Source organism: Bison bison, unplaced genomic scaffold (genome assembly GCF_000754665.1).
Source record: "Bison bison bison isolate TAMUID 2011002044 unplaced genomic scaffold, Bison_UMD1.0 scf7180017864072, whole genome shotgun sequence".
In the NCBI taxonomy this organism is placed as follows: domain Eukaryota; kingdom Metazoa; phylum Chordata; class Mammalia; order Artiodactyla; family Bovidae; genus Bison; species Bison bison.
The window spans coordinates 10,699,760-10,703,655 of NW_011494644.1; positions in this window are offsets into that span (position 1 = coordinate 10,699,760).

A 3,896-nucleotide genomic window follows, 5' to 3' on the forward strand; every position below is an offset into this window, starting at 1 on the left:
CAGATGGTGACTGCAGCCATGAAATTAAAAGATGCTTACTCCTTGGAAAGAAAGTTATGACCAACCTAGATAGCATATTCAAAAGCAGAGACATTATTTTGCCAACAAAGGTCCGTCTAGTCAAGGCTATGGTTTTTCCAGTGGTCATGTATGGATGTGAGAGTTGGACTGTGAAGAAAGCTGAGCACTGAAGAATTGATGCTTTTGAACTGTGGTGTTGGAGAAGACTCTTGAGAGTCCCTTGGACTGCAAGGAGATCCAACCAGTCCATTCTAAAGGAGATCAGTCCTGGGTGTTCATTGGAAGGACAGATGCTAAAGCTGAAACTCCAATACTTTGGCCACCTCATGCAAAGAGTTGACTCATTGGAAAAGACTCTGATGCTGGGAGGGATTGGGGGCAGGAGGAGAAGGGGACGACAGAGGATGAGATGGCTGGATGGCATCACCGACTCGATGGACATGAGTCTGAGTGAACTCCAGGAGTTGTTGATGGACAGGGAGGCCTGGTGTGCTACAATTCATGGGGTCACAAAGAGTCAGACATGACCGAGTGACTGAACTGAACTGAACTAAGGAGACTGCTTTCCAATTAGTGTTGGAGAAGACTCTTGAGAGTCCCTTGGACAGCAAGGAGATAAAAGCAGTCAATCCTAAAGGAAATCAACCTTAAATAATCATTGGAAGAACTGATGCTGAAGCTGAAGCTGCAATACTTTGGCCACCTGATGCAAAGAGCTGACTCATTGGAAAAGACCCTGATGCTGGAAAAGATTGAGGGAAGGAGGAGAAGGGGGCAACAGAGGATGAGACGGTTGGATGGCATCATCAACTCAATGGACATGAGTTTGAGCAAACTCTGGGAGATAGTGAAGGACAGGGAAGCGTGACGTGCTGCAGTCCATGGGGTCAAAAAGTGTCAGACATGGCTCAGTGACTGAACAACAAGGAGACTCCTAGCCCCAAGGGGACTTGAACACAACAGAGCCCTGGCACCAAAACAGCTTGGTTCTTAAGCATCTGCTCACTCCAAATCGCCAAGCTACAGTTAATAAACATACACTCTAAGTAAAACTAGTGTTGTCATTTAGTTGCTAAGTTGTTTCCGACTCTTTAGTGACCCCATGAACCATAGCCAGCCAGGCTCCTTTGTCCATGGGATTTCCCAGGCAAGAATACTGAGGCTTCTCCAGGGGATCTTCCTGACCCAGGGATTGAACCAGAGTCTCCTGCATTGCAGGTGGATTCTCTACCACTTAGCTACCCAGGAAGTTAACACTCGTTGAACTGTAGGTTTAAAATAAGTAAACGCTTAGGCATGTAAATTAAATTCCATTAAGCACCTCTGGACATGAATGCAAATAAAACTTTCTGGTTATAAAGACAAATATTTTGATGCTTATTGGTTTTGGCAAATGGGAAAAATATTTGATTCTTCACCAAGTACAGGTACCTTTTATTTTATTTTTGGCCATGGGGTATATTAGTTCTCCAACCAGAGGTTGAACCCATGCCCTGCAGTGGAAGTGAGGAGTCCTAATCACTGGACTGCCAGTGAGTTTCTCCAGGTGTCCTTTAATTTTATGGATGTCACAATTAAAATTCCTTTAAGGTCAGATAAATAAGATTAAAATTCCTTTAAGGTCAGATAAATAAATACTGTATGAAACCATACAGGTCTATTGGTTTCAACTGGAGCCCAACTTTTTGCTCTGGAAATTGTGGTTTGTGAAATATAAGTACATGTGGAATTTTTTGGGAAAAAAAGTTCATCTATGACAAGTGTCACAAAAAAAGAAGTCTGGCATATGGTGTTATAAGGACCTGATATCAGGGGCATTTGACCTGGTCAGGGAAGTTTGATAACCTCTCTGAGGAAGTGGTCCTTGAGCTCTGCAAACAAAATAAGAGCACTTAGCCCTCAAGCCTGGTCTTCCCTGGTGGCTCAGACAGTAACAAATCTGGCTGCAATGTGGGAGAGCTGGGTTCAATCCCCGAGTCAGGAAGATCTCCTGGAGAAAGAAATGGCAACCCATTCCAGTATTCTTGCCTGAAAAATCCCATGGACAGAGGAGCCTGATGGGCTACAGTCCATGGGGTTACAAAGAATCAGATACCACTGAAGGTCTAACACTTTGATTTCACTTTTCGAGCCTAGAGCCCATGCTCCACAACTCAAGAAGTCCCCGTGTGCCTCAACTAGAGAAAAGTCCGTGGGCCACTCTGAAGACCTACTGCAGCTGGGAAAAAGTTAAAAAAAAAAAAAGAAGCATCTCAACATCGTACAAAGATTAACCTGCCGCAGCTGCTGACCAACAGCACACGTGGTGTTCAGACGAAGAGATTAAGTTGATAATCAGGTGAAGCACTTTGTGCTCCAGACAGAGGAAGTTAAGGATAATAGGATGCTCTGGGATTGGAATTAACAGGCTGTTAGGTAGTTAATACTCATTTCAAGAAGAGTTTTAATGAACCCTGATGGGTGCATCTTCCGGTACATAGAAAAGTACTACAATCATTAATTTGAGAAAACTGTTCTTTGTTTTTTGTTGTTCTTGTTTTCTGTTTTTGTTTGTTTGGGACCACACCTTGGGGCATGCACGATCTTAGTTCCCTGACCAGGGATCAAACCCGTGCCCCCTGCAGTGGAAGCATGGAGTCCCAACTGCTGGACCGCCAGGGAAGTCCCCGAGAAATCTGTTCTTTGTGACTGTCAGTAATCTTTTACCAAAAAGTATACTGACAGCTTGTATTTCCTGACCAAAATATATACATGTAAATTGGCCTTGCCTGCTAGCTCTTTGGAGCAGTTTCTCAGTAAGCTCCTGAATAAAACCTCAGTTGTTGGGGAGGAGTCAGGCAGCAGAAGAGCATGTGCAAAGGCCCTGTCACAAAAGGAAGCACAAGGAGCACAAGGATCTGAAAGGGCAGTGTGGAGAGCAGTGAGAGTGGGAGACTGGCTCGGGAGTAGGCGGGGAGCAGGCTGGGCAGGCCCGGGCCATGTTTAAGGATTTCCTTCATTTTGAGTCCAATTTGCATTTGAGAAAATCACTCTGGCTGGATGGGAAGGGTTCAGAGATGCAGCAACCCGTGGCACTAGGCTGCAGGCTGTGATGGCCTGTAACAGGATGGGACAGAGGCAGGGAAGTGAACTGCTTTGGGGCAGTTGATTTGGTGATGGAGAAGATATGGGAATGAAAGGGGTGTGTGTTAGTTGCTCAGTCGTATCCAACTCTTTGAGACCCCATGGACTGTACATAGCTCACCAGGCTCCTCTGTCCATGGTGTTCTCCAGGCAAGAATACTGGAGTGGGTAGCTATTCCCTTTTCCAGGGGATCTTCCTGACCCAGGGATCAAACCCGGTCTCCTGCACTGCAGGCAGATTCTTTACCATCTGAGTGTGGCTCCATGAAAGAGGTATCAAGAATGAAACTTAGAGGGACTTCCCTGGCAGTCCAGTGGTTAAGACTTTACAATGCAGGGAGTTGGGGTTCAATCCCTGGTCGGGGAGCTAAGATCCCACATGCCTTGTGGCCAAAAAAACCAAAACATAAAACAGAAACGATATTGTAACAAATTCAATATAAAGACTTTTTAAATGGTCCATATTTTTTTTTTAAATCTTGAAAAAAAAAAGAACAAAACTTAGGGAATTCCTTGGCAGTCCAGTGGTTAAAATTCCTAGGACTCCATGCTTCCACTGCAGTGGGGGCTGGATTAAATCCCTAGTCAAGGGAACTAAAATCCCACATACTGTGTTGCTGCTGCTGCTAAGTCACTTCAGTCATGTCCGACTCTGTGCGACCCATAGACGGCAGCCCACCAGGCTCCCCTGTCCCTGGGATTCTCCAGGCAAGAACACTGGAGTGGGTTGCCATTTCCTTCTCCAATGCAGG